The sequence below is a fragment of the Castor canadensis genome, chromosome 12 (assembly GCF_047511655.1).
Source record: "Castor canadensis chromosome 12, mCasCan1.hap1v2, whole genome shotgun sequence".
In the NCBI taxonomy this organism is placed as follows: domain Eukaryota; kingdom Metazoa; phylum Chordata; class Mammalia; order Rodentia; family Castoridae; genus Castor; species Castor canadensis.
In genome coordinates, this window is record NC_133397.1 from 6,436,942 (window position 1) to 6,447,235 (window position 10,294).

The following is a 10,294-nucleotide window of genomic DNA, read 5'->3' on the forward strand; positions in this document are numbered from 1 at the left end:
TGAGCTTTCCCCCCTGGGAAAACCATCCCCACACCAGAAAGAAACCCTTGTGATTTGTGGACTTTCAAGGGAAACACACCTCTGCGTAGATGGTGACAGTGTGTCTGAGTCATTCTCAGCCAGTCCCTGTGGACCTAGTTCTCTGCCCTTTGCATCTCTTTCCTCTGCCATGTGCTGGCCACTTTTCTACCCTCCTGCTCATTTCAGTACCAGCAGAAGGACAGGAGAGATGTTTTTTCATCAGCGTCTTTTTTTCTAGTGGTATTTCTGATAAAAAAGACTTGAAGGGGAAGACAGCTGAATCTAATTACTAAAATGAGGGCTCCAAATAACCCCAAGGTTTTGATCGTCCCTGTGATGGCTCCCCCGTTCCCAAGACATCTGATCCAAGTTGACCAGAACATCCAGAGAGTCTGCTCTTCCCTAGACTACAAAACATCGTGGGAAAAACAAGAGGACCACAGGGTTGAGCTCTGCTCTTGGGAAGTTTTCCATCTCTTAAGCTGTATAGGTTTACATGGGTGAGATAATTATGAGAGCTTAAGACAGTAGATATCAAGTGCTCAAATACAGAGAAAAAAAATGTAAGACAGAAATTCCAGGCCAGGTACAGTGGCTCACACCTGTAATCTTAGATGCTCAAGAGGTGGAGATAAGTTGAGAGAATCATGGTCCAAGAAAAGCCCTGGCAAAAAGTTTATGGGACACCATCTCAACCAATAGCTGGATGTGGTGGTGCACACCTGTCACCCCAGCTACACAGGAAGCATAAGTGGGAGGATTGTCATATGGGCTGGCTCAGGCAAAGACATGAAATCCTATCCCAAAAAGTGCTAAAAGCAGAAAGGGCTAGAGACATGGCTGAAGTGGAAGAGCACTTGCCTAGCTAGTGTGAAGCCGTGAGTTCAAATTCTAGTACTTCCAAAAAAAAGACAAATTCTGAGAATCAGCTGCAAGTTTGCTGCTGGCACTTCTCTTCCATTCCCACTTCATGCTGGCCAAGGTTCCAGGCTTTCCCTCCCTCGGTGTTGGCACAAAGAGCAGCAAAACCTCTGAACCAAAGCAGCAACAACAGCAACAAAAACCTGTAGTGACAATAACAACCACCGAAGATTTTTGATGAACAAAGAAGCCCCGAGAGCCTGGGTCACCAGGTCCCAGCAGTGATTAGTTACTTGGTGTCCAGCTCTGAAGTCATCCCTCATGGTCCCCAGCCTCACCCCCAGCTCACCTGAGGACCTAGTCTCTGCCCCCCCAACAGAGAACACCACAGAAGGGCATGTGTTTTACACTGGTGGGCAAATCGTCAGCGGAAACACTTTGTTCAAATTGGAAATCTAATTCTATGTTATACGTACATGATAGCACACTGACACTTTTCCTCATTCTTGTTCCATGTGAATTGATCGACTGTACGGGAACCACTCCTTAAAACAAGGGAGTTTGATTTATAGCCAGTCTGCAACTCATAAATCACACCTGCAGCGTGGTGCTCAGAGCGCTCCCAGCTGTGCCAGCGCTCACCTGTTGTAAAAGGTTTGGGGTGACCTCCCGTTGTGAGGCAGCCTAAATACAATCCTGTTCTCCACTCCTCACATCAGCTCTTCCCTGGCTGGCTATTCCTATAGGAACTTCAGACCCACTTCTTTGCAAGCTTGCCAGTTGTGTTGTTTTGCTTTTATTTTTGAAATTGAGGAATGTCAAAATTACAATCTATGCCTTTGCCCCCTGTACTTTGCTGTCTAGAGAAATACAGTTGTGTCCCTTGTCCCCTGCCCTGTAACCAGAGCTCCTTTAAGTATTTTAGCTGGGCCATGGATGGAGTCAGGAGTCTGACCTTTGCATGGACCTAGAGTGTTGGGGCGGCTGTCTCTCTCGCTGAGTAGGGGAAGCTGGCCAATAATCACGAAGTTACCCATGAAATGCTCTGTTGGATCCGAGAGAAACGATGTTCAAAGCCCCTGCACAGAGCTTGGAAACCCGGCAGAGAGGTGTCAGGGAAGAAAAGACTCAAGGTAGCAGTGGCCATTCCTGAGAGAGCCAAAATGCAGGTCAGCCTTCGCCAGACCCTGTCCTGAGGAGAGAAAGGGGACAACATTTTCTTAAAACCCAGGGTAGTAACAGCTGGTCCTTAAATGCAGACCTGAAAGATTATTTATGTTCCCAAATGGCTCAGGCCCTAAACCATTCACACAGCAGAACCAGCATCCTGACTTCTTAACACTCAGCAGAGCAGCTGCACACGTGGCTCTGTCGGTCACGGCTGCTGTCGTTTAAGAGAAACTGCACGTGAAATAAACGTAACAGAATTTAACTAAGCAAAGGACAAATCACAAATTGGATAGCTCTCAGAAGCAGGAAGCCAGAGAGCTCTGCTCAGCAGAGAGCAGAACTGGACTCTTTTACCAAGTCTCTAAGGAATCCACATAGATGAGATGTCAATAAACATGACACTATTTGGCTCCCAGATCATACAGCACCTGTTTGCTGTGGGGCTCAAGTTTGCATGACTAGGAATATAAAACCTTGGTTCTGTGACATGTCATTGTCTGTGTGAAACTGCCTTCTTCCTACCTTCAGTCTATCCTCAAATGGAAATGCCTTCGTTACACTGGTGAGTTCCAACACTCTGCAGACATTAACAGCAATAGTACCATGTGACAACCAAAAAAGGGGGGGAATTATAACCACCACTGTGTGTCTTATCTGGTCTTCTACTGAATTTCATTTGGTCCTGAAATACAAAACATCCAATCTAGCTCAGCCATAGATCATTAAGATGTTCTATCATTTATTGAGTAAATATTTGCCACAAGACCTGTAGTTAGCTCCTGGTCCTGAGCAAGCCTCCAGAGATACAAAGGCTAAGAAAGCAGGTATCCTGGCCTCCATGTGTCCACATGCTAGGGAGGAGACAGAACTTGCCTTCACACCATGGTACAGAGGGAGCCGGTACAAAGGGGAATGAAACACAGGTATAGACCAAAATCAAGAACAAACTTGCAATGCAATCCAGAAAGAGATGTATTTTAGAGGTGATCTCCAAGAACCACATTTTAAGCTAAACTCTTAAATACCTGCTCCATTGACTTTGCATCATCAACACACAAACTTGTGCAGAAGAGACACATAGCTTGTGAGATGCAGAGAGACCCCAATATGCACTCAATTCTAGGTAGTGAAACGAAGGCTTGTTCTTACAAAGTGCATATGGAAAATGTTTCCAATACCCAAGATTATCTGGACAGACAAAATGCATAGTGTTGGTGTAGAACACAAGCTCCATCTCAGATAGGGAATAAACTCCACTACAGCACATTGTGCCGTGAGTGTAAGACAGGCTAACTTACACAGCAAGATCTCTGGTGAACTTTCAGCTGACTTCAGTCATTTTCACAGCTGATTCTGAGGAGCAGATCCTATGAGAGAGACACGCATATCCCACCATTCTCTAAATGGGAGCCTGCAGAAATTGCAGGCAAGGTATTTTATCAGCTTGAAGTAGTAACTTTTCCTGTTCAAGTGCATTCATCTTTCTATACTGTCCCTTTTCAGCTGTTTGTTTGGATCCAGGCAGTTTTTAGTGGCAAGAAAGAAATATTTTAAGCTTTAAGTTCCTCTAAAGTCAAACTATTCTATGAATTTTTTAATGACTTCTAAATTTATCTCTCCTAGTTTTCCTAATTGTTTAAAGATTCTAAAATTAGTACATATCATGAGAAGATATTTTATCTTCCTGGGGGAAAAGAAAAAACTAAAGAATCTGACTGTGCAATGATTATTACAAAGGAAAATAGGCCACACTGAAAGAACCCATGAGGGTAAGTTGCAGCCTGTTTTTATAAAATACTGGTCATTCTGATGATAGGAATTGACTATTACAGATCTTCTTACTTTAAGGGTAAGAACAAAGACTATGCCTAGAATAGCAAAGAACAGCCTTTGTGCTTTGTTTTCTCATCAGGAGCCACTGACGTATAAATGGGTGCAGTGAGAGCTATGAACATGTGGAAATCAATTTATTTTTGTTGAGTGTGTATAGCTTTTTAGAAACAAGCAAGAATAATTTTTTCTCTTGATTTTAAAGTTAACAGAAGGGCATACAAAATTATTTCAGTAAAACAAACAAGTAATAGACAAGCATAGTGGTGTGTGTGGCCTAGTCTGTTAAATAAGAGAAGGAAGAAAGGCAGAAAACACAGATGAAAGCAATGGGAAGAGAAGGAAAAGGCTAAGCTATAGGAGATGAGCAGAAAGAGAGGACAAAAAAAGAGATGCATAAGAGATAAAGAGCAAAACCAAAGGGATAACAAACCTCCCAATAATAATAAAGACAGGCCTCTGGAAGTTGCCAGCAATCTAAATCCTGAATCTTAAGAAAAAGCGTTCTCAGGAGAGGGTACAGAAAGCTGCTGGATCCAGGGAGCCAAAAGAGCAGGAAGAAGTCAGAGAAGCCGATGACAGGCAGGTCCCATAGCTGTTTCACAACATGGGGAGATGTCAGATTTTTATTAAAAATCCACTAGAAGATTTTTAAGCAGTGGGGTGTTACACCCTGATGCACATTTTGTAAAGGTCACTGGAGACTTAGGGGAAAAGACCGGATGGAGAAAGACCAACTGGATATTAAGAGACACTAACAGTAGCCCAGGAAGGAGCTGACCTTGGTTGGCATGGTCAAGAGGAGTAACATGGGAAATTGTGAGACTGGTTAGATAGGAAAGATACTTTGGAAGTAAAGATAAAGAGCCCTGGGATTGGATTTGATGTGACAGGTAAAGAAATGGCCAGTCAAGGATGAACCCTGGATGTGTAGATGAAGGATGGTGGAGGCGGTGAATGCAGTGAGTAAATTCAGAAAAACAAGTTCAAAGGAATGAAAGTGGGACCCAAGAGCTGAGTCTTGGCCCTGTTCACACTGAGGTGACTGGGGTGTGGACTAGGAGCTGTAGAACAGACAGCAGGATTTGCAAACTTGAAACTCCTTGGTAGGATTGGAAGGAGGTATTCCTTTGTGATCAGTCACCATAGCACGTCACTTAACCTGCAAGGCAGAGACATGGTGAGGTTCACAGAGCATTGTTCCCATTTTCCAAGGAGAACGCTGGGGCTCAGAGATCTTGAGCTCATTCTCTGAAAGCTGCAGTGACAGGTAAATGATACACTGAGCGTACACCCACCCAAGTCTAGGCTCCCTTCTACCACACTGTGCAGACAATAAGTAACAAGACAGAGGCTAAGAATGATCTCAAAAAAAATTCAAAAATGTGCTATTTTGTTGCAGAAAGAGTGATTTAGAGTTTGGGCACCAGAATAATTACAATAATCCTCAAATCAGTGATCCACCATTCCTTTTGTGAACTCAGAACCAGGTAAGTGTCTATGAAAATTGTGTAAGACTGACGGGCCCAAACAAAAAAGATTTTCATGAGTTGTATCTAGTTTATCCTTCCAGGTTGCCACCAACTTTCCTTGCCTTTGAGCTATTTTACATCAGTAAATTGTAGAAAACTGATAATAATGCAAATGATTGCTGTCCATAGGAATGCAGACTGTGCTGTGAGGACACAATTGGTATCATTCTGTAGCTATTGGCTAGTTTATTATCTATTTGTAAATTTACTTCAGTGGTCTGGGATTGCCTTTGTGTGTGTGTGTGTGTGTGTTGAATTTCCTTTTGAATTTGTTGTAATATCTGATTGGTTCTTGAATTAATTAATGGATTTAATTAAAGTTTTCTTTGTATTCATGAGAGTCCTAATTTTAGCCTTTTTTTAAAAAGTATCCTTTAGCATGAACAGGTCACTTTTTAATATATGAGACTTTCAAATATCATTACTAAAGAAATATTTTCCCAAATTTTGAAGAACTTGATAGTTTATTTATTACTTAAATTTTAGAATCCAATTTTGAAATTATAGAAATGCAGTCAACTTGCCAGCACAACTATGAGCCTTTCTGATGATGAACAGTCTACAGAGAGAGCAAGGCTTCCCAGCCCCCACATTGCTACCTCTGTATTCAAACCATGATCTGCAGGTTGGAATCTCTTAGAACTGAGTGCCAAGCACTGCTTGCTACCCTTCCCCATCCCCACAGCCACAGCCACAACCATACACCTTTTTGTCTATTCCAACACCTCTTCTTTGTTCAGGAAGAGTCCCTTGAGGGTCTCCTCTAAGATCTAATGAACGTTTTGTATTTGAACAAAAGCAAACATTCCCCACCACCACCCACACACCTTGGTATGAAGAACTGGCCACTGGAGAAGGCACTGAAAGATGCATAAAAGAAGTCAAATCCTGTTGGGGAAAAAAATAGATGGAGACATTTAAAACGAAGGGTCCGTCAGGAATAACAGAGGCCCTTCCCCAAGGCCTATAAGATAAGATACCAAGGGTCCCAAAGACGAATTTACCAGGAAGTTGTTGAGAGTCATTTGTCAGCTTGGGATCAGTCCAAGGCAGGAAGGTGTGCTAGGGAGGGCTGCTTTAGGCATAGCTCACCCACTTCACCTGGGAATGTAGTCCCCACACCATGCCATGCTCCAGGGGAAACTGGCAAAGCCCATCTGTGTGAGCTAAGAAAACCATATCCGGAGCAGCTACTACAGACCATGGTCTCAGCCTGTACTGGGCTGGAGAACCTAGTGAACTGGCAGCCACAGGACTGTGCAGGACCATCTACAAAAGCGACACCAGGTGGTAGTAGGGGACAACTGCAATAATGAATATTGACCACAGATGACATTTATTTGGATTGACTGAAATTTTGGAATAAGTAACCACCTCCCCCTCCACGGGTGCGCAGGCATTTTGGAGGAGACCTTGAAGAGACAGATCTAGAGGGGCAGATGTCTGTGCACTAAAGTCAATGGAAATGCAAAGAGATAGTTCCACATTTGTATCTCACTGGGTTGAAGCAGGTTTCACCAACTATACTGCTTTTATTCTAATCAAATTATATATTACAGCCTCAGAAAAAGAAAAAAATTTAAAAATCAGAATTTATAAACAGGGTTGAATACCCCTATAGCTTTCCAGCTTCTTCCACTTCAGTTTCTACCCCCTCTAAAGCACAGGGGAGAAGAGAAGGGGGCAGTAACTACCATTAATCTCTGGTGGCTTGGGTAAGATTTGAGACAGGAACTCCATCCCCCCAAATCAGAAGTCCCTAGTCTCAAATCCTAAGAATTGGACTATATTCTGGCAATACGATCAGGACTCTGTGACATCCTACCAATGACCATAGAACTTGGGGCAAAATGCAAGTTATGGGAAAATAAAAAAACAAAGACATTTTTCCTCTAATGCAGATAAACTTTTGAAAAAAAAAAGATCAGGCTGTGAAAAAAGTCTGTTTGAGTTTTATTAAGAATGGTGTGAGGCAAAGGCATGAGTTTGAACTCAGCCTGAGCAACAAAGCAAATTGAAGTCCAGTCTGGAGTACATAATGAGGCCTTTATCAAAAAAGTAAAATAAACATAAAGAAAGGTGCTAACAAAGTCCATGTGAGCCAGACCTTCAGACAGGAGAGAGGAAAACCAAGTCAAAATCCTAAAATAGACCTTGGGTGGCTCCCACAAGTTTTCACTTCCACAAGACCTGGAGTTGCACTTCCAGGTAGACCTGGTGGTTACGGAAAGGGACCCAAAGTGGTGAGCTGTGCGTGGAGGTTCTCCATCCACTCCCACCCCACCTGCAACCATAGTCAGGTTAGCAGAGGAAGTTCAAGCACAGAAATCACCCAGAGTGAAACCATCTCAAAGCTACATTTCTTACTAACTCCATCACCTGTTTCACAGACTCAGGGTCCAAACTCATGGTCAAGCTTCCTTTTTTTCCTTACATGTCTTCTCAGTCTCTATAAAATAAAAAGAATTAATTGAATCTTGTTAGTTCACTCAAGATGATCATGTTTTCTTTAATATCAAAAAGATCTAGACTTTTGGAAGACTATAGAACAAAAAGGTAGATTAACCTCACAGTAATGGAAATAGGTCAGATACTAGTATTTTAAAATCTACCTTGGGTTTCTGTCTAGAGGAAAGAGAAATCAGCCTATTTTTAGCATTTTTATGTGTCCTAAATCTATCCAAATGAATATATCAAGGAGCCACAGATATAAATGTTTAATTGTGAGAAACACACAATTCCTTGACAAAGAACGATCACAAGAGGAACTGAACAGGAAAAGAGGGCGGAGGAGAAAAGAGGTCATGGGAATAAAATAGGATGGCAGAAAGAATGAATTACTTCCCCTTGGTCAATCATTAAATTCCACTTCAGCTGGTGGTGAAGGAAAGTCATTGCTGTACTATAAATAGGCATCAAGCCGTCAGAAAATAATCTGGTCCCTTTCTACTCTCACCCATCAGTCATGTCCATATCCAAACCGTCCTCCTGACACTTACAAGAAAGAGAGGGGTTTGAAATATATTCTTCTAAATAAACCTTTGACAGTTTGAGTTGTAAGGTTGTTAAAATTAAAAAGAAAGAAATTGTTGGGCAATAGAAGAGTGTAGATACCCACAGGCAAAGGAGGGGACAGCTGGGCATGTTAGGGCTGGCTCACGTCTCAGAGTACAGCTTCGATCCTGTCTGTTCCCTCCTCCCTCCCTTCTTTCAGCTCTAAGTGGTTTATGATCTCGTGGGATGGTGGCATCCAGTGCACAAGTACCTCTATTAAAGTGGGGACCATCAACGATGCAGCCACAGAGCCAGTCTGATAGGGTTTCCCTGCCCCAGAAAGGTCCAACAACACAGAGGTACTGAGATACAAGCAGCCAGGAAGTCATCACTCTAATTTAACCCCTGCTTTACCTAATTCCTTTAGTTGATCATCTCTCCAGAAGCCCAGGGAAAACATTAGGCTGAATCTGGCTGTGGGGCAAGGTGAAGCTCAGATGTGTAACTGGCCGGTGTCCTCAGCACAACTACTGCAAAATAGTAACGTCCTATGTTCAGTGTGCACTAGGTGCCAGGTACTCACCTACCAAAGGAGGCAGCTTGTCACTGCCCTTTCACAGGTGAGAAGGCAGAGATGATTGAGAGGTCTGGCAACCCCAGGACGTATACCTGGCTGGCAGTGTCTGTGGATAGGGCAGCCAGGGGCCCAGGCTCTAAAGCTGAGTTCTTGGACCAGAGACAACCCCCTGTATAAAGAAGTGTAATAATTGAGGAGGGATTGGGACAGAATGAGAAGACCCAGGGGAAGGTGCTGAAGTGTGGGACACACAAGGGAGAAGAAGCCACACTAGTGGGGCTGGTCCAGATCTCAGAGCCACAAGCACAGTAGCAGGCGGCCATGAAGCGAGGGCTGGGCTGGTGCCATATTGTGGGACCCGTGCTGCTCAGTAGCCATGGATCATGACATCATTCCTACAGACATCCACAAAAAATGGAGGACAGAAAAGGTTGGCTTTTCTTTCTTGAGAATATGGCCTGAGGCTGTATTCGGGCTCAAATCTTGCAGACAACAGAGCAAGATCTCCACTTCCCCTGGTGGAGCACAACATGGAAGGGGCTCAGCGGGCTCCCCACACCCCATCAGGGAGGTCTGAACTGGGTCCCCACGCCCAGGAACTCAAGCCCCAGAGCTGAGAGTCAGAGCAGACCTAGGAATAGGGCAGCCTGCATATGCATGTAACAGCTGCCTCTGCTGTGTTTGAGGCAGCTTCCCAAACAGGGACTCACTGGTCCTCCTGGGGCTAGGAAATGGCACATCTGCTCTGCACCTTCAAAAGGGGAAAAGGGCCACATCTGGCCAAAAACGATGAGGAAAAGCCCTTCTGCACAGTGGTCAGAATGCCCTGCCATAGGAGGAGCCAGCCACCTGGAGAGACCCTTCAACTTTCAGGAGCAACTTCGAGCCTCCCTGTACCTTCCTAAAACTCAGCCCCTCACTTCCTTTCTGCATCTGCAGACGTCACTCACAAGTAGGCAGTTTCATTACGAGTCAAGTTTCCTCTTCATTCATATCCTGCACTCCAGGAGGCCACTCCTGGTAGAAGACAGGAATCAGAAATAGCCCCTTGGTAGCCATTTCTAAGTTTAAGCACAGGCCTCCATTCCAAGAAGAGCTAACTTGGGGGCCTCGGCCTGCAAAGAGACCACCTAGAGCTATTTTAAAGTCCTGACAGTCAGAATTCACTTACCTTAAACAAACTCCTTATAAAGAAGTCTCTTTTTAGACTCAAAGACTCACAGGATTTCAGCACTGATAAAGCACTTAGTATTTGTCATTTGTAGTCACTCAAGCTGGGCTCAGAGGAATGAAGTACTTCTGAGAAAAT

The 10,294-nt window shown here is 43.8% G+C and overlaps 1 long non-coding RNA gene across 1 annotated transcript; it reads right to left on the bottom strand.

Moving 5' to 3' along the window:
• Positions 1-1,186: 1,186 nt before the first annotated feature.
• LOC141415002 (uncharacterized) lies at positions 1,187-7,860 on the bottom strand. Its single transcript, XR_012440020.1, has 3 exons — positions 7,794-7,860; positions 6,242-6,302; positions 1,187-2,074 (listed from the first exon to the last, which is right to left on the bottom strand). It is a non-coding gene; the product is annotated as an uncharacterized lncRNA (long non-coding RNA).
• Between the last annotated feature and the right edge of the window lie 2,434 nt (positions 7,861-10,294).